The 24,761-nt window shown below is 36.5% G+C and overlaps 1 protein-coding gene across 1 annotated transcript in view; it reads right to left on the bottom strand.

Moving 5' to 3' along the window:
- Positions 1-24,761, bottom strand: part of LOC121405814 (anti-apoptotic protein NR13-like) — a 45,071-nt gene extending 20,310 nt beyond the window's left edge. The window contains 2 exon segments of the mRNA XM_041596772.1: positions 13,257-13,414; positions 24,551-24,761. The gene's annotated coding sequence lies outside the window, so the exon portion shown is untranslated.

Here is a 24,761-nt window from a genome sequence, read left to right as displayed (position 1 = left end):
TGAAAATGTAGAAAAAGAAGTCCCTTAATAGGGAAAGTGATTTTCCGTTTTATTTACCAGTAAATAAACCAGAAATTCAGTTCGGTTCTCAAACTATTCATGTAAAAATTCATGGAATTAACCTTTGCAACACGGAATTAAGGTTTTTGTTGTGTACAATTTCAGTGACACAATGGAATTTCCATTTTTAGATCAAGTTGAAACGGAAGTACAGATTTTCAGAAACAGAAAAGACCATTTTTTGAAACGGAAAATCACTGTCTTTACAATCTTTCAATTGCTAGTATTCTAATGTACCTCAATAAAACCTAGAACAGCACTAGGGAAGTCCCTGCATACATGTAAAGATACCCTTTTTCATGAGGGTAATATCTAAATATCATGGCCATGCAACTGCTTCAATAGAAATTTCCAATTCAGTATAGCCCCCTCCCCACTCCCACCCACTAAACAGAAAACATCATGAGAGTGAGATTGAGACTGATGTTTTTCACACTGCATTTCCTTAACCCCATACTACATGTAGAGTGGAGCGTCGTGGCCAAGTGGATTAGTCTCAGGACTTTGAAACAGAGGGTCGTGGGTTCAAATACCAGCCATGGCATAATTTCCTTCAGCGAGGAATTCATCCAGTGTGCTGCACTCGACCCAAGTGAGGTACACATGTAAGTGGGTACCGGCAGGAAGTAATCCCTCAAAAAGCTGTGCGCACCTGAATACATGTAGGTAATAGCCAGGTAATAATAATAGCAGGGCCCGCTTAAAGAACAGTTTTCGAAACTGAAGTGGCTACCCTGGGTAAATATACTGTTATTATTATCATTATTATTATCATACTGTCTTTTTTTTATTTAGCCTTTCTTAACCCCATATTATTTGCTTTATAGCCAGGGTTAACGCCTTGACCCCGGACTATCGCACAGCTCATGAAAATTGATGTTTTTGCCACACAGAGCGTGATTAACATGCAATTTCGACCTCTGTGATTGGCTAAGGCTTAGCCCAACATTCCCTTAGCCCAGTTTCATTTCACACTGCATCTCTTAGCACCACAGTAAGACTGCTAACCCTGCTTTTTTGCAGGGCCAGATAGTACCGTACTATTTACCGTGTTAGCTAAGCCCACTTTGCTAAAACGTAGTGATAAACTAAAGTGGGCTTAGCTTAACCCCAGGAAATTGGTGGGGCTAAGCCCCCCTCCCCCCTTTAGCCCCACCAATTTCATGGTGTTAAGGAAAATATGTGAAGTGTGAAAAGCATATAAGAGTATTAAATATAAGTCTGAACAGGACCTGTCTGATGAATCTAATGATCTATACACATCCTCATCAACGTACTTACATCCGGTAGAAGCAAACTGAGACGAGGAAAAAAGGGAAAGGGAAAGATCGAGCCGTCGCAAAAGCATGAATGGAGTGGGCGGGCTGGCTTGGCGGATAAAAATAATCAAGAGATCCTCGCAAATTGAATTGCCTTCTATTTCGGGGGCCATTAATTGGCTGGTAAACATATGGCAACCATGCAAAAAAGAGTGTGTTAACAGGATGATGTACTGGGTAAGCTAAGAGAAAGAGTCTGAATAACATCCAAAGATAATGATTTATGGATGAATGTACATGTACTTGCTACTCAGTACTGTACAGTAATCTCTGTATTTTGGGATATTTCTATTTTTATCTCATGGGGAATAGATGAATAGATACATGCACATGATTTGTGAGTGTCTCTTTATAGTCAGTAGCAAGGTAAAAAGAAAAACTAATGCGCATGTACAATGCAAAACTGGTTTATTTCCAATTGGTTTAACGCCAATTTGTCCACTGACCAACTCGTCTACTATCATTTGGTCTACCATCAGTTCGTCCACTATCCACATGGTCTAATTGCCATTTCGTCCACTCACCATTTCATCTAATAATAGGTTGGTCAAACAGCCATTTAGTCCATACACCATTTAATAATAATAATAATAATGAGCCAAATCCACTCTGTTGAGTGCTCAAGGCGCATAAAGAGCTAAGAGTAAAATAGCAAAGTTTTTATAAGATTTTTTAAAGTTTCGACAGAGGTACATTTTTTATGTCTTCAGGAAGGCTATTCCACAAAGTGGGCATGCAAAAGCAAATGATCTTTCCCCAATTTGGTCTAATTCAACTAAATATTAATGGGGCAAAATGAATGAAAATAGAATGGACATTTAGACCAAATGATTGAGAAGAAATGGTCATAGACAAACTAGTGCTTTTAAAAAGTATTGATTGGACCTAATGCTTGTTAGATAAAAATCATGAAATGTTGATGGATGGAATGGCAGTAAACTAAATGAAGGTAGACCAAGTGATGAGTGGACAAGTAGGCAATTTGGCAATTTACCAAAATAAGGTGTTAAAGTGATGTTGAGGAAGGAGCGTGCCAAGATGTAAAAAATACACCATAGAGTTTGAATAAACTGTAATTCCAAAAAGTGTTATCATATTAACAAACAGAATATATTCAAGGTCAAGTCCACCTCAGAACAATTTTGATTTGAATCAATAGAAAAAAATCAGACAAGGACAATGCTGAAAATTTCATCAAAATCGGATACAAAATAAGTTATGACATTTCAAAGTTTTGCTTATTATTAACAAAATAGTTCTACGAACGAGCCAGTTACATCCAAATGAGAGAGTCGATGATGTCACTCACTATTTCTTTTGTTTTTTATTGTTTGAATTTACGATATTTCAATTTTTACGAATTTGACGATTAGGACCTCCTTGCCTGACGCACAAAATGTTAAAATAATGGAATTCCACGTGTTCAGGGAGAAATGAAACTTCATTTCACATGACCATGACGAGAAAATAAAGATATTTCATATTTCAGATAATAAAATACAAAAGAAATAGTGAGTGAGTGAGTGATGTCATCAACTCTCTCATTTGGATGTAACTGGCTCGTTCATATAACTATTTTGTTGAAAATAAGCGAAACTTTAAAATTCTATAACTTTCTTGTAATTTTACATCCGATTTTGTTGAAATTTTTAATGTTATGCTTTGAATTTTTCTTTTTTTATTCAAATCAAGTTTTTGTTGGGGTGGACTTGTCCTTTAAACACCAATAGATTTAGGTGCTAAACTTACATGTACACTATGAATTCAACAATGATGTAAATTATTAGTATTGGAGACTAGTGTATTATTAAACACCAATGTTTTGCAGCGTACTTTCAATCCCAATGGCACATGACAGGAATACCATAATCTAGAAAAGCCAAACAATGGCCTTGACAACAAGGCTTCAAATAGAAATAAGATCAATATTTTTCAGATTTGAACATAGATAAACAAACGATGGAATAATAATAAAGCCTATCTTCCTGAGTATTAATTAATGATCATGAGAGAAAATAATAAATTCAAAGCATGGGTTATGGTAAAGTTGCTGTTGCTGTTGTCAAATAAAACATACGTGTAGGCTGTTCTCAGAGGAAGGGGCCAAAATAAAAGGGAAATTTTAAGGGGGGAATTCTGTCTAATTGCCCTTCTGTGATTTTATGTCCATTATATTGTATCAGTAATCCTTTAATATACATATATATGACTGTACATGTACATGCTTTTATAGAGCTTAACGGTCAAGAGATAAAGACCATCTTTAATTGGAAAAGGGTAATAAGGAAATTGATATCAATTAGCAGGCAAAAAAAAAAAAAAATTCCAGGGGCTACTTTTCAAAACTTACTGCCTATATCTACAACATTGGATAGCCTTTAATTCAATTCAATTCAATCATGGTTTATTTTGTATAAAAAACAATACATGTTACAAAGCCAGAAGGCTGAAATTAACATGTTTACAATAAAACGTTTTCAAGTCACGGATAAAAGCAAACAATTACAATTTACAATGTACAAAGATAATAAATAAATTTCAAAGAGCAAGTGTACATAAAAAATCATTAAATATAATAAAATAGAACGAAAAAGGAAATACAATATTAAAAAGTGAGGAATATTAGACAATTAAAAATTCAAATATCAATTGGATTGAAATGGAGACTAAAACAATGGCAAACATTTGAGTTGATTTCAAGATATGAAAAGAAAAAATTATTTAGAATTTAGTAAGTCAATGAAATATGGCATTGCACTTTTTCTAAAGATTGCAATGAATGGGATTTCCGGGGAACCTTTTTTTCGAGGGCACTTTTGAGCATCTTGGGGGCAAAACTGCCCCCACCCCCATGTATTTTTACCCTTTAGAGTTAGCATTATACAGGCCTACATGGTACATGGGTAACATTTTACAATACAGGCATTACATCATTGGACATCTTCAACGAACATTTGAACATTCGTGATATACTTGGACAATGTAATTCACATCTAAAAGAATCGTAACGAGGTCGAGACTGACCACACAATATACAGGCAAGTCTACACGCACAGACCCTTAGCTACTGTATCACAATCCACAGAGTGCATAATGCAGAGTCTGAAGTAGTGAGACTACACGTAGATTCACTATGTACTGTAAGTGGCTCTACCAAGGGAAAGACAGAGCCTCTGGCATTTAGTCTTCAATCTAGACATGATATAATTGGTTAAACTGTCAAATACAAGTCTGCGCTCGAAGACTATACACAAGCAGAGATCTGTGGGAAACTATGGGCAGGTAACAATAGAGGAGGACAACGGTGAGCCATAGCTGAAAAATGCCAAGAATTCTTTTACCCAATGGGTGCATTTCTGATACTGACAGGGTCAGAGAGGGCTAGTCTTGCTTGAAGACCCCCTTTTTTCCAATGTTTGCGGGCAGTATCAGAAAAACACGGGGACGAAGGCTAAAAATGTCGGACCTGACAACAAAGTCAGTCAGGTCAAAAAAGGTCAATTTTCATACAAACCTCTTGGTTTAAAATTGGTTACTTCATCAGCCCAACTCACGATTGTTCCCATATTTTCAGGGATTTTGTGGCGGTGGGGGGGGGGGGGTCTCACAAGAAAATGGAAGGAGAACTCTTCATTAGCTTAAGTTATATTTTGCTAAATCTCATTAATCCCCTTGATCATCTTTGAAAATGCAGGATTAAACTACGGTAAACCATCAATACCACGACCATGCAGAGATCAACACCCCCAAGTGTCTGGATTTTCAAGACTATCCACCAAAATACAGAAGGTCGCTGAACTATGGACCAGAGCAAATACTTCAGCGCACTGCGATGGCTGATGTACTGTACACGTCAAATGGAAAACGAAAGTGTGTCACTCTTGCCCAAAAATGTTGAATTGCTCAATGTTTACATTTTACAATAGCAGATTGGCAAGAGGTTCACAGAGGTGTAAGAAGGCATTTTAATGATTCTCTTGCGGTCTGGGAGCTCCAGATTTACAGCCATTTTTGTGGTGTACAGGTACATGTATTTCCACCCTCCACTAGCAGCTAGCAGCGACATGTTGAGAATGTTGAAAATGTCATGAAATGTCATAACTTTCTTATTTTACATCCGATTTTGATGAAATTTTCAGCATTGTGCTCGACTGATTTTTCTCTATTGATTCAAATCAACATTTTTCTGAGGTGGACTTGACCTTTAAAAATGGGTCAGATCACAGATGGAGACAGTTTTCCCAAAGAATAATTATATGTCAACATTGCAGGCATAAAAATCTGATATTACAATGTATACATGTACATGTTAGGCAAATCTACCAATAGGCCACTTTACAACTCCCAATAAATGATAAAGATGGACTATTTATTTTATCTTTATTCCTGGAAAAATTTTGTACTTTAAATATGTTTGAAATTTAAGTTTATTTCTATGTTTATCAAAACATTCTTGTATTTTTACAGAGAGCTGTCATGTGAATGCATTCTGTAATAGTGCAATGTCCTGAATGATAGAGTTATTTGGTGGTAAATGTAGTAGACTTTGCAGTCAAATTTTCATTAGACCATTGACAGGAATTTGAGACAATTTTCAATTCTTATTAGGGAATTTGCAGTCAATGGCTATATTTGGTCAGCATGAGTAGGTCTATAAGGTACATGTAGGTAGGCAAAATGGTTGCAAACCTGCAACAGACTTTTTTATAACTTGAAGTCCTATCATCCTATGTCATTTCCTGTATTGGTAGCGGTTTAAATAGAATTGATCTGAAACCGACTCATGTTCCTGTTCACTGTTGGATTGTCCATCCTGAATATGCATGTACCAGGAATCAAGAGCAAGATCACCTGGGCCCAGTTACACAAAGGTTGACGATTAATCGTACGCTTGATTTCTATGGTTGATTGTAATGGAATCAATCATCGAGAAATGTTCTACGATCATTGCAAAGCTTTGTGTTACCGGCCACTGGTATTCCAGTCATGACTCCAGTCAAATTTCAATCTAGAACTACAATTCTGTTTATCGTCAATGACCAGAAGTGTTGACCTCCATCCATGTGTCTGCTGTAGAATAACTGACAAGGTTCTACATGTCTCTCGCAAAGCCAATCTATTAACTGTAATAGAAATTGACAATTCTTAGATATAGGCCTATTTCATAATAATTTTAGTTGCAACAGCCGCTTTTAATCGCACAATTTCCTTTAATTACTGCAAATTTCATTGTATTTCAAAATACCTTTTTCTTGGACTCTAATCTTTATTGTGCTTTAGGGGGTCTATACTATATGAACAAGATTAATACAAAGTGTTGCAACTACAAATAAAAAGTTTCAAACTGTGATGTAAATCTGAATGGGAGACAAGTAGCTCTTGAATTTTCAGCTACTGATCCTATCATCCTACACACAACTATTTAACATGATTGGCAAATATCCAATCAATTCATTTACATTACCTTCGATATGATGTAAAACATGCAGTTTTCATTTGCAGGTGCTAATGAGTTTCAACCTGGAACAGCCACTAGAGATGAAGAGATGTAAATGAAGGCCTACAACGAGTTGTAAAACATTACTGGTATTCATTAATAAAAGATGCACAGATTTTGCAGAATGTCACATCAAAGATACATACATGTCCATGCACATGTATGCATTGGGTGATTTCAAGTTCAGTGTTGACCTTATGGTGTTGGTGTTAGGTCAATTTTTACTTGAGTATAACACCAAACATAAAATGAGGATGCTCCTGAAAAGTCACTCATTGGTTGTTGAGATGTCAATAATGTGATCTGGACCAGTTTTACAAACTCAGAATAAGTTTTGGAGCTAGGGGAAGCAATCCAAATTCCAACACTAACACCAACGCCAACACCGGACTTGAAACCCCCCATTGGCCTACTGAAATTTCAACCTGTTGCAGACAGAGTTACCATTAGAAACACAAAGTCTCTAAAATCAGTAATTTCAACCAATGAAATGCATGTACTTTGCTTGATTTTCTTTCTTTTTTTAACAAAATTCATTTGGAAACAGGCTTCAGGTTAATAACTTGAACCAATTGCTACAATTCAAATATGTTTTACTAATAATGTCTACCATAAAATGTTTTAATATCCATAATCTGACTTTAAAAATGATTTGACTCAGGTTATCAATACATGTACATGTATATATGCAAATTACAGAAGTTCGCCTGTACATACACAGAGCTGACAGTGTAATTAACTGTATAGGCCTACAAAAAAATAATTCCCTAGTGTATATATGCAGGTCTACATGATGAAGTTGCATGTAATCAACTATTCAAGAATATACATCTTTCCTGGAATTTCTGGAAACACAATGACTAATGAATGAACTACACTACAGTAGTTGTGAAACCTGGGCGCTGGAAGATGATTTAATGTCATACTTAAAGCCTGTGTATAGCTTTGGTAAAGGGTCAATAATGTGATTGATAATCGAATATCATCTAATATGACAGTCTTACTGAAGCGTAGAGACCGTTAGATATTTTTCCAACTGCACTTCTCTGAGAAAATTTCAAATATTCAAATCTTGGATATATAGCGCCCTCTCTCGGCGATGCTTGTTTTAAATTTGAAAAATGGGCATTCAAGCACTTATCTTATAAATTTAGTGATTAGATATCCAAAAGTTACAGACAAAGAACATATCTTGAAAGTTTCAGCCCATTCCATGACTTGGAATAGGATTTAATTGAAAGACAAAAACACACAGATATTTTAATTTGATCGGGTGACCCGATCAAGTTAAATTTTAAGCCTAAGCCTGAGTCATATCGATTATTTTGAAAACCGGTGTTCGACAGCTCTAATTCGATCGAACATCGATGCATCGAATATTGAAGGCGGGGAAAATTTAGTCTTTTGTTTTTGCGTCGATGCGATGCGCTTTGCATATGCACTACGCACTGACGGTATGCGCTGGCGCTTGGCGCGGCGTTGGCTGGGTGCTGGGTGGGCGTTTCACAAGCAGACGACAGCAAAGTTCGTTTGTATTTTCCATGATCACAAAACACACAAAAAAAGGCCGGGGACCAAAGCAGAATTCTTCCCAAAATATCTTCAACAATGATATTTGAAGATGACAACATATAAGTTAAAAATGAAACAATAATAAAGACATGAATCGCACAGAGTCGATCCGAATGATTTTCGGTCAACTAGCATTCGCAGTCCATTCACCAGCCCCGTCCGCAGCTCCGTACACTCACTCTCCCGAAACGACAGGCGTGCTTGACGTCAGCGCCAGCAAACAAGTGCAATCAACGGAGAGCGCTGTAACTTGCCTGAGATTGTGTAGTTGGATTCAAAATGAGCTCCAAATAAATTTATGGGAATAAATACGTAATTTTCTCTGGATGGTCATTTGAATTGCTATTCAATGCTGATATAATGATTGTGAGGAAAGATTGTGGAATATGAGTTATGACGATGTTCGAGAATTAATCCTGATAATGACAATCCAGTTTTTTAGACGCAATTGAGCATGCGATCAAAATAAATACGAATGTTTCGAATCGAGCCCTAAATTCATCTAAATTATTACGATTTAACAAGATTTTATGGTCATACTAAGAATATTGACGATGTCAGCAAAGTATGTTATGTTCATATGGAAGAATTAATACTGGCCGGATTATTTCTATTGTTATTCCATCTCTGGACGGACGTCTCCTCCAAGCTCCGAGAAAATAAGCACAATGCGCATGCGTGTTCGATGACGTATGACATATTTTCCCATTCATGAAATCAGAGCCCAAAGTTGGGCACAAACTAGCTTCAAATTGATGGGAAAAAAAATCAAACGCAATTTTCTCTGTTTTGTCATGTAAAATGTTATTATATGGTGATATTACGAACTTGAACAGAGTTTTTGCATGTAGACAATGTTCGAGAATCAATCCTGATGTGATGATTATTTTTTTTAGACAAGTGCACTAGCTCGAAGTCAAGTCGATCGTCATGAGATGTCCGCCATTGAAAATTGAAACGAAATACAAACGTTTCACATCAAGCTCTAAATTCATATTAATGATTATCATATGCAAATTATTGTTAAATATTACGATTAAATAATGTTCTATGGTCATGATATTAATATTGTTCATGAAAGCAAGATTTATTTTACGTTGATCGCGTCAATTTCCGGCCATTTTCTGGTTTGATTAAAGAACAGTACTGCGCATGCACGATCGATGGCCATGACTTCCATTCATGAATTCATCGTGCATAAATTATCTCGGCACGAGCAGACGAGTAAGACTCGAACTATGATCGAAATAAACTTCAAATTAATGGTGAATAGCATCATGATTACTCAATCGGTTTCATTTTGGGGGCAATAGAAATCAAGTAAGTAGTAGTAAAGTTGGGCATTACTGATATTTTGATGATTGATTGTGTAAACCAAACGAATCGGCCGGCCGGCCGACGTATTTTTTTTTTTTTCGATGCATCGATTTTGCAAAATCTGCACCGGTGTTCGATGACATCGATCGAACACCGATTTTAAAATCGATTCGACTCAGGCTTATTAATAAATTTCCATGTAAAATCGCAAAATTTATCCTGTAAAACACATTTTCATTTCATATCCTCCACATCATAACTGTTATAGGGCATATCCATTCATACTAGCTAGCAATGAATTGGAATAGTGATAGGTGCATTTTGGTGGATTTACTAAAATTATACACAAGCTTTAAAGGGCCAACATGCATATTAAAAATAAACATCAGTGGCACTTTATGGCATGATCAAGCAATATTATGAGTGGCATATAATATTGTTTACTACTTGCAACTGAAAGCTATATGAATTGCATTTACATTTTTTCTGCATGAAATTACATTCAAATTTGTGAGATTTCTCCTGTGTGGAGGCTACATGTACGTGTAGTTATTATTTCTTGCAGTGTTTCTTTTTTTTGCTCGCTTTGCTTCCTTGTAATTTTTCAAAAAATCCTTCCCCTAAACTCAATATCCCACTGTTTGCACACATCAGTTGCTTTCTTTCAAAGCACTCTAATGAAATAAGGCAGAATATATAATAGGCCTAGGCTATAGTATACATGTATACCCTTTTTACACAGGCTAAAATTTCCTTAACCCCGTACTATAGGTGGGGCTAAATTGCCATTTAGCCCCACCTATAGTACGGGGTTAAGCTTAGCCCACTTTCTTTTTACACAGCATTTTTGCAAAGTGGGCTAACCCCACCTATAGTACGGGATTTTTTGGCCCTGCAAAAAAGCAGGGTTATCCCACCAATTGCGGTGCTAAGAGCGATAGTACAGGGTTAAGATCGCTAGTGTAAAACAAAAGTGGGCTAAGCTTAACCCCGTACTATAGGTGGGGCTAAATGGCAATTTGGCCCTACCTATAGCTAAGAAAATCCTGTGTAAAAGGGTAGTAGTTGTACACAAAATAATGAACCCCACCACAATATTGCACTCCTTCATGCTGAGAGTTGAATGTAGACAACAACACTCGATGTTCTTCAAGCCCAAAGAAACAATCTTTGTGGAATGTAGTTTTATCAAGTGACTTCACAATTAAATATCTGCAGAACTTGAACAATTTATGTTCATTTTCTGGTAGGGTTCACTGTTAAAGCCTGTGTATAGCTTTGGTAAAGGGTCAATAATGTGATTGATAATCGAATATCATCTAATATGACTGTCTTACTGAAGCGTAGAGACCGTTAGATATTTTTCCAACTGCACTTCTCTGAGAAAATGTCAAATATTCAAATCTTGGATATATAGCGCCCTCTCTCGGCGATGCTTGTTTTAAATTTAAAAAATGGGCATTCAAGCACTTATCTTATAAATTTAGTGATTAGATATCCAAAAGTTACAGACAAAGAACATATCTTGAAAGTTTCAGCCCATTCCATGATTTGGAATAGGATTTAATTGAAAGACAAAAACACACAGATATTTTAATTTGATCGGGTGACCCGATCAAGTTAAATTTCCATGTAAAATCGCAAAATTTATCCTGAAAAACACATTTTCATTTCATATCCTCCACATCCTAACTGTTAGGGCATATCCATTCATATTAGCTAGCAATGAATTGGAATAGTGATAGGTGCATTTTGGTGGATTTACCAAAACTATACACAAGCTTTAAACTTTGAGCACCTGTGTACAGTATATCTACATTAACACTGTAGCATCAAACTTTTGTGCAATACAAATCATGCAAAACAATTTTCACAGGTTCGCAATCAATATCACATAATTAATTCTGATACCCAGTAGAACCAGTACGCTTTGCTGACAACAATCACTGACAATTTTGCTTCTTTTGAAAACTTAAGCGTTTCAACAATGCGCTAAATATTTCACTGTAAATTTGCAACCTCAAAATGCACTTGAATTAACAATGCAGAAGCAATCGTGCACTGAAAGAAAAAAGAGTTCCCACAACCATATACCCAACACAGTAGGCTGCCCAACAAGTTCTGTAAAAATGTTAGCGGCAGAAGGAAAAATACTTGATTCTGATTCTTCTCAACAGGTTTTCACATCCATGGATGCAAACTGAGGGGGAAAAGAGACACTTCTCATGTTTTTTCAGAGCATTATTCTACAGTGGCGAGCCTTATGCACGTACATGTACAGTTATCGCACAATCTAGCAATGATAACAGTACACCTACACGAACATCATTATAGTGGGAGTCAACCAATATGCTAAAATGTTTATCTTATCCACTGGGGCTTTCAGCTACATACATATCACTATTAAAGGGACGATAAAACTTGAATTTTTAAAATCTCAATATGATCACAAAAAAAAGAGGAATGAAATTCTGATCAAATGACACTGTGTCCTTTTTACATGGTTCCATCACATTTACTCCGGCGACAATAAGCCAGTTCGTAATTACTTTCTGCGCATGATCAAAATATTCTACGCATGATCAGAGGAAGGTCATTTGTACTAAAGTGACATGGTGCTTTAAAATCGAATGAGATAAGCACCAAGTTTGATTCATATATTCTTTTGAATAGTGGTTTTCATTTACATGTACACCCACAAAAGACAACAATGCGTCCACGAACGACTGGTATTTCACTTTTTGCCAAGTACATTGTGCAACATGCTATGATATGCAGTCAAAATAGGAATGCACCAAATACCTTCATAAAGTGTTCATTGGTGTGCAATTCTAGTCACCCGGTCTTTTCAATTTCTTCATCCTGCTATGTAAGGCAAGCTTACATAATATCTTGCTTTGAAATCTGCCTATTGTAATGAAAGAAATGAAAGGTCATTTGACCAAAATTGTCCATAAAGTAACTACGAACTGCTCTATTGCTCCGCTGTGAATTCCACACACCAAGTGGAAACTTCAATCCTGGATCTATACACTATCCTGCACCTAACATAAAACCCAATTGCAACCCTATAGAAGAAATAAAACCCAGAGCATTTGTTGTAGGAGCAAATGTTGTGCCATCGTTTTCATAACTCGACATGGACATAAGATCTGCACTTTATGTCTCAGAATAGAGAAGGTACTTTCTCGTTAACAGCCGAAGGCTTCTAAATTCTCACACTGAATGTCACATGCTATGGATGGACCAATAGGGACAGAGATTTTCTGCGATCACGGAAAATGGAACCGGCCTTACGAAATGGAGAGTGGCTTTTCAAACTGGAGAATCACGGAAAACATATTTTTTCTCAAAATGCACAGAATAGCAACAGAAACTACTCCTAAATCCTATACAAATATCAACCAGAAAAACACGATCTCACTTCACTTACAACAATCATGACAATCACTCAATTGTACTCAATTGTACTGAAATTAGTTTACACTCACGTCTGCATTAAGTCAGAAAGACGACCATGTGTTGCTGCCCTCTGCGTTCGGTCATAATATCATGATCGTGGTATTCAACAAATCCAAAATGGCGGATAGGTGAAAGTCATCAACTGCTCATAACGACGTCCATAAAATCCCCAAATCAGCAATATGTACTATTAAAGAGAAATGCCAGTATTTGCAGTGAACAATGATTTCATGAGAAAGTCTGTAAAACCAGGCTTAATTGTCAGAATATCATCGAGGATCTAGATCTGGTACAGTTACATAAACTGAACCTTGTAAAATCTTGAAATCTACGCTGAAAAACATTCACACTGAAGATCACCAACACAGATAGGCACACATAGGACAGTGTATTATTATTGCTGGAATAAAGACCCGACGGAAGTGACCAAATCCGCGCTTATTTTGCTTATTTCTCTGTAATTACACAATTTCTCCCAGAATCCTTTGGCACATTTTTTATTTATACAAACAGACACTTGGGTGGTCATTACATTAGCTTCTGTAAAAAGTCACTTTGAGATCGTTACCAAAACTGGAACTTATCTTGAAGATCTAAAGATGCAGGTCTATTCCATGGAAGAAACAACTGATCAGAACAAAACAAGCCTGCACTATGTAATTCAGTTGCATTAAAGTTGCAAGAACAGTCTGTAAACAAGAGTTGATTAAGCATCCCAGACTCTCCTATCTAACATCTCTGCCTGTAGCTGAATGCTCAATTAATAAGCCGCAGACCAAAAATAAGCTAATAATATTTTTTCATGCAATAGAAAATGCAAAACTAATGTATCAACTGGCAAAAATGTATTTAATTTCCCTTGATAAATCTGAATTTCCAGGGAAGGTAAAGAATAATTATACACTTTAACTACAAACTGTTCTATGAATGTTATTGTTAATATTATTATTTATTTGGTCACAAAAATACATACACATATTGTACAATGTAAATAAAAAACACAATTTGAAATTGGATAATTAAATGTAATTAAGTAGAAATAAAATAAAAGAAAAGAGTAAGAAAATGTTTTTTCCATGGGCCAGGGCTCGCAAAAGTGAATTTTTTATTGGCCAGAGGCAAGCGAGCCCTCATAGGAAAACCAATGAGAAAGTATTGCACATTCCGGTATATATACAATTACATGTTATGATCAATGAAAACATTCATTTTTCTTTGCCTGCTGTGCACAACAAACCATCACCCCTTTAATTTGGATGGTTTTTGCCCAAGCAGCACAGCCCTTTAATATGCACAGATAGCAGACACGAACAATATCTTTAGAGGCGACAAGTGTAGATGGAGATGAAATGGTTTTTATCAAGAAAACCTTCGCCGCCCACATGTGACAGGAGAATGATCCTGTGATTGCGCAACACCCCCTCCTTCCATGTGTTTAAATGTCAAAGTTCCAGACTGCTCTCCAGTTTCGTGCATATAATTTGAGAGAGAGAGAGGGGGGGGCTGATAGTAAGCAGAGAATGTAAGAAATAAAGAGCTGAGATAAAAATATGAGATAGAGAAAGAGTTCTAAAGAGATATTAAAACAGAGAAAGAGAGTGAGATAAAGGGAGGGCTGATGGTAAACAGGGATCGATAGAAGAGCTGAGGCAAAAATGTGAGATTGAGAAAGAGTTCTAAGAGATAAACAGATAGAGGGAGAAAGACCAAGAGAGAAAGAGAAACAAAAACAAAAACAAGGAAGAGAAAGATACACTCTACAAACATAGAAAGATACAATGTATAGAGAGGGGGGTAAGAGAGATGGAGAAGAGAGGTATTTATGTGGGGAGTTGGAAGATAGATGAGAGATAAAAAAGTTAGAAAGAATTTAAAAGGACAAATTAGAAAAGGTCAATAGAAAGGAGTAAAAATACATGTAAGTACATGTACATGTACATCTGCATGAACAAAAAGGATCGCATGGTGAGAGAAAATCAATCATCATTACTTTGAGAAAGAAAGGAAGACAGGAAGAAATACAATGGAGCACAAAGAGAATCATCAGAAAAAGAGGAGAGGGGTCGAAAAACTTTCAAAGAAAGAGTTGCCTCATTTTCTCATCTTCTTGCAAAATTAGAAGCTGACTCACTCAGGGTATTCCCTCACAAAACATGCATCATCTTTCAAACTCCTTGAAGACAAACACACATTTATTATCTATAATGACTGTACAAGAATATATTGCATAATAGGATATTATGTCAACACTATTACTCATGATCCGTTCAGCCATTATTTCTTTGAAGGATGAAATCATTAGATAGAAGACAAAGACAAGTCCGAGATAATAAATCATAGATAAACAAAGTTGACAAAACAGATGCAGTCTGCATCAAAGAACAAGTGACTATAGTGCATTCAGATAAATAAAAGCTTTATCAATTTCTCATTTTACAAATGGAGAAAGAAAATATTAACACCAGAGGCCAATACACCAAACTTAATATTTGATTTGTAGTCATGTTAGAATCGACCATACAATCTAGCATTCATTCATTAAGCGTTGTGTTACTGGTGTTACAGAGGCCCGAATGTTTTCCTTTAAAGAGCAATAAGACTCAGGCTCTTTGCTGGAAATAAAAAATACTGTAAACCTTTACAGTTTTGTTAATGTGCTCGATTTATGTACATTATAAATTCAAAATATGCCAGCTAAAGTTAAATTCTACCGCAAGAAGTACATGTAGTTACAATGTAGAAGTACAGCTGAATGCACCATGTAGTCTTATTGCGACTGATGTGGTCATGTGATGGAACATTTTTGGATAGTACTGTACATACGCAAAAGTATGAACGTTGCACTTTTCAGATAGGCTAGGCTATGAGTGTACACAGTTGTACAACAATTGCCCTTCTTGCATCTCACACATGAAATTATACATGTATATATTTCAGTCAGGACTGCGTATGACAATTTTCCTAAGAACTCACAATGTCAGTGAATGTCATCTCAAAACAAATATCTGTACACTACATGTATGTACAAACAAACACTATTTCAAACAACTTGGACATGGCACTAGACATATATCAAACACAGTTAAAGATAAAAATGTACTTCATAAGCAATTCTAAATCATGTATGGCACTTCTGTGACTGTGGCAATAATGGGTTGAACATGCATTGCATTATAAACATCTGTTGTCTCTGATGCATCAAATTATAACGCTATACATTGTACATCGTAGGTGCACATTACCATGCAAGCAAACATTCAAGCCTCACCCCCGCAAGTTTCATCTGCATTTAAGATAAATCTATAAACATGCGTAGGCCTACATATTCAAGATTGAAGAAAAATCTGATATTTTTTCTACAATCCTTTTTTTAATGGATAGAACACTAAAGGAATGCTTTGAATGTAAAGTCACTCCGCAAAGGCCGCAGCAGACACGATGTTCATTGTACACTGTCATAATGAAGCAAAACTGTCTGAATATATGTACAACTATCCATATACATGTACAGTTTGTGTACTCTGGAGAGGTTGATGCACCAAGAATGGAGGGCAATGACTCTGTGTGCAATGCTATATAGATTTTTTTACTCCTTACCTGATGCATGAACTACATGTAGAAAGAGTATCAAACAGATTCAAGACACTTTTATGTAAATTCAAGTTCAAGACACACAGTCCTGACAATTATTTCTTATTTCTATCTTCTACACCTGAACAAATTAATCCAGTGCAATATGTGTCTTTGATCTCTAATAGAAGTTAAAACACATACCGTACTTTGTCGTTTATAATTCATCTCGGATTTATCTCCTCAAAATGCCATGGTCATTAGCGTAAATGAAACCACTAATGACTAATTTCGCACCAGAGAACTGCAAGAAGATGATTACATAATCAGATGTTTACATCAGGAAGCAGGCATCTGCTCCTACATACATGTATACAAGCTTGGCTTTGAACTCAATTAATTCTGAATGGTCTCCTGCCATTCTCTGTAGTTAATTTATTCCATGGTCTCTTCTTTAAGGCATGGTCACACCGCCCAAGCGTTGTTAAAGCGGTCGTGGAGCGGAGAGAAAAAATCATCACCGTTCACCATTTTCGATTTTTTTTTCTTTCTTTTTTTTCTATTTTTCCCCGATTTTGTGAGCGAAATTCAACCCTCTCTCCATACCGCTCCACGACCACTCCAACAACGCTCAGGCGGTGTGACCAGGCCTTTAGGAAGATCCATAATGTCAGCTCTTATTCTGGAAGGGAAGTAGTTGTATCTATCGATGAGGGGGTGGGGTGAGGGCTACAGAAGATGATGACTATGATGATTACAATTATGGCAACCTAAAACTGCATTTGTTCACCAGCAGGTACTAGGTTTGAAGACAGACATTTGTAATTTACCCTTCCTTATACTTTTCTTAGTTCTTTACTTTTATGTTTTACTCTCTTCTAAGCGCCTTGAGCATATAATCAAAATGGAAAGACGCTATATATAAATCATATGTATTATTATTATGATATGAAAATAACAGTTCAACAGTGGCACAATGACCCCCAAAATTGAGGGAGCACAACAACAATACAGCAAATTGGGCAAGAGCTATAAAATGTTGTGAGTGAGTGAACATGGGCCCTCTCTAAAGGGAAAGAAGTTTTGGGAAAGATTTTGACAAACAGTACAGTTACTATTCAAAAAAATGCTAAGGGAATAATTTTGCTTTACAAATTTGAATAGCATTTTTTGGTCATAAGAGAAAAGCTCTGCTCAACTAAGTAATGTACAATCCTATGTAAAAATGTGCTATACAAAAGACTTCATGCATAGCACTCATTCAACAATGTGGAGCAAATTGCGATGCCATACCAGGAAAATGATTCCCTACGTTGATTTTCCATCCTTTCCCCTTCCTTTTCATTTTTCTTTGTCGTGGAACTTTTGGGGGTCCAGTGGCCCCCCAAGCCCCACTTCCCCCCCTCTATACAACAAGGAAAAATAACAACAACAGCAATAATTCTAAGAATAATACCATTCTAACTTACATTTGATATTGGATTCAAAGAATCAAGCTCTCAATAGAATAGTCTATGAAGTCCAAGAGTATCAAATTGATTAAACCAAGTTTTTCGAAGTCATCATCTCAAAATAAAGCTCGTTGAAATCTGATGAGATTTGGTAGCGAGAACAGCTTGCAAATTTAACACGCAGTAATAAACAAAGCTTGAGATATTACAAATGGAATTCTTTTGGCAGAAGAACAAGAGAGATCAACATCCCTGTAAAATTGATTACAAGGTCTTAAATAACGAAGGATGACGGCCCATCTTGAAATGGCACACAGGTATTAGACATTTGCAGGTACATGTATGAAATGGTTTCATATCTATGCAAGAAACACAACACTGTACTGTAAAGTGACACATCGTAAAATTTAATTTCTTGTCAGAGTTACAGGTATTCTCAATTACTTTAAAAGAATTCACTATCTTATAGAGGTAGACAGCATTCATAAGGTCAAGATTAATATCCTTTGTTCCCCAATGTAACAACAAGTTCATGAAATTGCCATTTTATTTTCATACTTATGAAGAAAAAAATATGGAATATATAATAGTAACCAACGCTTTTTGTAACAAAAAAAATTGCCCAAAAGTTACATGTAAGTCAAAAAAGCCTGAAAATATAAAGTACACCAAATTAAATTCTGTCGTGTCATAGGAAGGAAAACTGACATTGTATTTGAGCTATTTTCATAGTATTTCTTACCAGTATCAGGCCTGTAATTGTGTTAACTGCATATCGTAAAATCGCATTCAGTGAACACATCCTGTGAAAGTCATTCATTTGCTTAATTTCAATATTGTTCAGAATGGTTTGGTCTAGACTAATTTTCTACAACTACCGACACTTTTCTCAAGTCTGTGTTAATTAGTGGCCCTAACATCCATTCCAGCAAAGCCCAAGTATGTTCATCACGTTCATGTATCGTATCAGCTGAATAATTGTAAAAAAAAAAATTAACCAATAAACCTGATAAAGACATGGAAATTGTACATTGCAGCTTTTAGAGGGATGTTGTCTTAATTACTTTTACTTGCCTACAATATCTCTTTCTATGTCAACATATTTATCATTTCCCCCCCCCCAAAAAAAACAAGTGGAATGCCTCTGGCCGTCTCACCTGCATCACGCAGTTCAATATAGCAGCAGTGCTGACTTTGAAAACTACTCTAACTCGCACAAGATGTTTAGTGATACATGGTTACTCTTATGTCCACTTTTTATGAACTAGACCAATAAACTTACAGAGATATGATGGTTATTCAACAAAAAAAACCCAACATGGCCAAAGTTCATTGACCTTACATGACCTTTGACCTTGATCATGTGACCTGAAACTCGCACAGGATGTTCAGTGATACTTGATTACTCTTATGTACAAGTTTCATGAATCAGATCCATAAACTTTCAAAGTTATGATGGTAATTCAACAGATAACCCAATTCGGCCAAAGTTCATTGACCTTTGACCTTGGTCATGTGACCTAAAACGCGCACAGGATGTTCAGTGATACTTGATTACTTTAATGTCCAAGTTTAATGAACTAGATCAATAAACTTTCAAAGTTATGATGGTAATTCAACAGATACCCACAATTCGGCCAAAGTTCATTGACCCTAAATGACCTTTGACCTTAATCATGAGACCTGAAACTTGCACAAAATGTTCAGTGATGCTTGGTTACTATCATGTCCAAGTTTCATGAATCAGATCCAAAAACTTTCAAAGTTATGATGGGAATTCAACAGATATCCCCAATTCGGCCAAAGTTCATTGACCCTAAATGACCTTTGACCTTGGTCATGTGACGTGAAACTCATGCAGGATGTTCAGTGATACTTGATTAACCTTATGTCCAAGTTTCATGAACTAGGTCCATATATTTTCTAAGTTATGATGACATTTCAAAAACTTAACCTCAGGTTAAGATTTCGATGTTGATTCCTCCAACATGGTCTAAGTTCATTGACCCTAAATAACCTTTGACCTTGGTCATGTGACATGAAACTCTAATAGGATGTTCAGTAATACTTGATTAACCTTATGGCCAAGTTTCATGAACTAGGTCCATATACTTTCTAAGTTATGATGTCATTTCAAAAACTTAACCTCAGGTTAAGATTTGATGTTGACGCCGCCGCCGCCGCCGCCGCCGCCGCCGCCGCCACCGCCGCCGCCGCCGCCGCCGCCGCCGCCGTCGCCGTCGGAAAAGCGGCGCCTATAGTCTCACTCTGCTATGCAGGTGAGACAAAAAACCTTACCAGCGATTTAAAGCCCTAAGTTTCCAAAAATAACAAATATCCCTTTAAGTTGCAAACTGTATACCAGGTAATTAAAATAAGCAGAAGGGAAAATAGCCCAACAGGAAAACTAAACAATGTTAATCCCCTCTAAAATAGTGGATTCTGTCTTAAAGTTGTGATCATCAATCACAGGATCATATATGATAAATGTACACCTGTATATTTCCAATTTACAATTATGTACCATCTAAAATAAATTGAAAGTACAAAGAAGGATTATTCACCACTATAAAAGTACAGGCAAACTTTAAAGGAAAGTAGTGAAAAGTTACAGGTACTGGTACATGTAGTTGGGTGGTATATCATGTTTTCATCACAAATTTCCATATTTCATTATTGTTTACCGCAAGAGATTGGTTGTTCCCACTTTCCATATTAACTAGGCCTGGGAGAAAAGTTTAAACCATCGACCGATGCATTTGATCAGTTTGACAACAACTGGCAACCAAACACTACTTTTTGCACTACGTATGTTTGCCACATGTTGATTAATGACTTGAGACATTTGATTAATCATACATGTATGGCTATGATCTTTGATATTTGACAACAAAGTGCAAAGTAACAAATGAAATTTATGCTAAACTTAAAGAGAAATTCCAGTAGTTGCAGTAAACACAGATTTCATGAGAAAGTCTGTAAAACAAGGCTTAATTGTCAGTATATCATCGAGGATCTAGATCTGGTACAGATACATTAACTGAACTTTGTGAAATCTTGAAATCTACGCTGAAAAATGTTCACACCGAAGATCCCCAACACAGATAAGCACACGTGGGACAATGTATAATTATTGCTTAGAGCGTCGGGCCCGACGCTCTACCCGAATCCTGTGCTTATTTGCTGATTTCTCAGCAATTACACAATTTCTTCTTGCAGAATCCTTTGGCACATGCATTTTATTTATACAAACAGAGACACTTTGGTGGTCATTTCATTGGATTATGTACGAACTCATTTTGATATCGTTACCAAAACTAGCATTTACCTTTAAATGAATTCCAAACATTTGTAACTTTTCAAGACACACCAGTGTAGATGGGAACGTTATAGGCCGATGTTCTGCTTGGACATCCGCCTGTGTGAGCTCGCCCATTACATATGGCTGACCAGTGATGACTAGTAGGTCCACTTTGTTGTTGATTTTCTGATAATTCAGAGATCTCAAATATTCAAATTTCAAACTATTCAAATTTTTTAACGAGCAAATAGCAGTGAAAGGTAGTCATCCCATCCTAATATTAACCCATTGTCTACTGACACAGTAATTTCTGATCAAAGCCAACACGGGTCGTGTGGTCTAGTGGTTAGAGCATTGGACTCATAATCGCAAGGTTGTGAGTTCAAATCCCAACTCTGCCATTGTCTCCTCTTTGATAACAAGACCCAAGAGTGATATCTGTCGTCTATTACGTCAGCCACTATGACTGATTAACCTGGACGTAAAATGTTAAATTGGTTATATACCAGCTTGGCGTTTACCAGCAAAATACATGTATGCTGTCCTGCCGAGTTCCTACGGGAGTTACCACAAACAGAAACAGAAAGAATAGCAGGATTCAGTGGTCAATGGATTAACAAGGAAAATAGAATTATTATTCTTGCGGTTGTGACAGATTGCATCACATCAATAATCCGGATTGCAATAGATTATAAGTATACACAAGCCACAAGCTTATGAGCTACATGTGCAGTGCAGTGTATAGAAATCTGGGGAGGGGGAGGAGGCATTTCAGAAAATTCTTCTTGATGATTTTCTCCAAGAAGTTGTTATAGGCTACTGAAATCCTTGCAGCTGATTGGCTTAGAGCAATGTCAGTAAAAATCACTGACTGACCAGATACTCCAGGATGTATGTCCTACTCCTCAACTTATCATTTCTTCAAGGCACATGTAGTCACCGACAAATAAGCCTGTTCACGGTTTTAAAACTGCGCACGAGCAGAAAAAGGTCATTTGAGATAAACCATGAAGGTGGCTTTCAAATTCACTGAAATAGGCATTTGTGATTTGATGATTATTCATGTATTCCTTTCAAAGTATTCATTTTATCACATCCAAGCTGAAGAGTAATAAGAAGAGCCTTCATAATCACTGGTATTTGACAGTAGCCTAAACAATAGTCAAATGTGCCAAAGGCAGACAATAAAACAGATTTCCAAACTTTATCCCGATGTACTAGTCTAGTCATCTTGTATATACAATGCCTTGAATTTGAATACTCTACCGGTGAATCTTACGCAACATCTACATTTGAAAATGATAGTACTTATCCAAATGAAAAATTGCAAAGGTCATTTGAGCAAAGTTGATCATGAGTTAACCGTGAACTGGCTTATTGTCATAAGCTAATGAAATGACTGGCTGAAAGTAAATGTGTTTGAGAAAATTGGTGGCAAGATTTTGTGTTTTTAGATATTTCGAATGGGGAGGGGCGGAATAGATATAGAAGAAAAGGGAAAAATGCTTGATAAGTCTGAACTTTGGATGATCATAAAGATCAATTTGTTAGATGGAATATTTTAGTTTGTTTGTAGAGAGAATCTTGGAAAATTAGAAACACTATTTTGCTTGTGCACACAGGATATCATGGCTAATTTGGACTGGCTATGAAATTTCATAAGCCCAAGAAATGACATTTTCAATCAGTTTTAAATCATTTTCGCCAAATAGTGGTTTCAAGAACCACTCGTCTTACGTGTGCACTTGTGTAAAAAGTGAATGGAAGTTAGAAATACGGAACCGGAACTGTGCATGTGACTGAATAAAGTGCTGGTGTACGAAGTGTACAGTATTAATGGTTCCCATTTTCATGATAATGTAGGGACACTGATTTTCTGTTTCAAAAATGGCCTTTTCCGTTTCAGAAAATCTTAAATCCATTTCAGCATGTCTAAAAACAGAAATTCTGTTTCCCCATAGACGTTGTGAAAAAGTGATATTTCCGTTTTGATTGTATCGAGTGAAGTCGTGTTTTGATGCAGGTTAATATTCATATCTTCTTGAAATTTTGGAGTAATTTCTATTGCTTTTCTGTGCATTTTGAGGAAAGAATATTTTTCTGTGATTTTCCGACTGAAAAGCCACTTTCCATTTCAAAGCCAAGTGCCGTTTCCGTTCATTAGATTCTACGCCCATTTTCCAAAATCGTGTAAAATCACCGTCCCTAATAATGCCATGATTTTTAGATGTCTATCAGCGACCACTTGTTCTCTGTTACTCCTCCCTGTGTGGTGAAATAAGGTTGGCAATGTTTGGCTTATTTTCTCTTTTTCTTTGGGACAAATGCCTGACTTTTTGACACTGTCAGGGTCCATTACAGCTATTCATCATATAATTTGGCTCTTAAGTAAATTTGATTCTTTAAATTGTTTTTTCTCAATTAAAAACAGAGATTGAAAAACTGCAATTGTTGTGCCATATTTCGAGTGCTCTGGTGAATACAAAAATTACCCCAAGTTACTAATGAAAACTAAATTGAAACTGTATGGAAATTACTATTTTTGGTCACAAAAGTGATATTTTAATGATTTTTTAAATTGTGTGCTGTGTACAGGACTACAGCATTGGCATAGACTACCATAGTTAGTATAGTATAGTCCTACCTGTACTAGATTCCCCACAGGCAGGATAGAAATGAACCCTTCGATGATCAGCAACAGCACTCATTCAATGAACAAGGTTATGATAGCGACAGTACCACTATTCTTCACAACATTTAATGTTACAAATTGCCTACACTACTCAACATGCAACAGCCATCTCACAACTGCACAGCCAGACATGCGTGCACACCACTCTCGTGTCCACTCCAAAGCCATGCCCATGATACTGGCTGCCTATGCCGCTACCAACCAGTTCAGTGCAGTGCAGTGGCAGTGCTGCAGCAAACCAGTCCCGATTCTGTTCCATCACTTTACCCTTAATTATCACAGAAATACACTTAACACTGATATACCTACCTTATTCATTTCATCCCTTGTTATGTAAAATGTCCTTTCTTCATTTTCTCGTCATGGTCTTCTCTAAAATAGCCCTAGAATTCCCTCTGATTTGTCACTTTTCGGGTTTTTTCTAATCATCCCCTCCTATGCTCGTCCATGTCCGCTGTAGATCGTAGACAGGTACCGTATCTTCGAAAATACACGTAACTATTCCCGTGAAAGCTAATCA

This window comes from Lytechinus variegatus, chromosome 19 (assembly GCF_018143015.1).
Source record: "Lytechinus variegatus isolate NC3 chromosome 19, Lvar_3.0, whole genome shotgun sequence".
NCBI classification, from domain to species: Eukaryota; Metazoa; Echinodermata; class Echinoidea; order Temnopleuroida; family Toxopneustidae; genus Lytechinus; species Lytechinus variegatus.
Note: the sequence above shows the minus strand (reverse complement) of the source record. Positions and strands in the feature narration are given on the sequence as shown.